This window comes from Seriola lalandi, unplaced genomic scaffold, assembly GCF_002814215.2.
Source record: "Seriola lalandi dorsalis isolate HSWRI2012SDOR001 ecotype SW California unplaced genomic scaffold, Sedor1 jcf7180002054950, whole genome shotgun sequence".
Lineage (NCBI taxonomy): Eukaryota > Metazoa > Chordata > Actinopteri > Carangiformes > Carangidae > Seriola > Seriola lalandi.
The window spans coordinates 166,199-166,710 of NW_019525501.1; positions in this window are offsets into that span (position 1 = coordinate 166,199).

Genomic DNA, 512 nt, shown 5'->3' on the forward strand with positions numbered 1-512 from the left:
CTGAGAGGAAAGAGATGCGGTTTGATGCCGAGCTCGCAACTTTCCTGTTAGCCAGGTGAGTAGCATCCATGTTAGCTCTTTAGCTAAATGTTTAATCACTGCAAGGACTGACAAACATTTCAGGTGGTGATATTGACGTTGTGGACAGACGTTTTAGCGGTTAGTAGGATTGTGTCTGTTGCTCTCGGCTGTTGCGCAGCTAGTGACGTCAGTAACTTCAGGCTCATCTTGTAACTGACTGTAACGTGAGATTGTATGGAGCCGGTAGACCGAGTGAATACACGTTGATCGGTTCACCGTGTTGTAACCACTTCACATTACTGTTAGGAGATCAGCCCTGATTGAAAGTGAACTAGGTCTTTACATTTCTCAGGAGATTTCAGCATCCCTCTGTCTTTATCAGGACCTGAGCCAGTACAGGTGCAATACCGCCTCCACCTGTCTCACCAACAGCTGAGAGTCCAGACAGTGAGGAGGGTCCAGGTGAGTAACATGCTGTCATTCACTTTTAA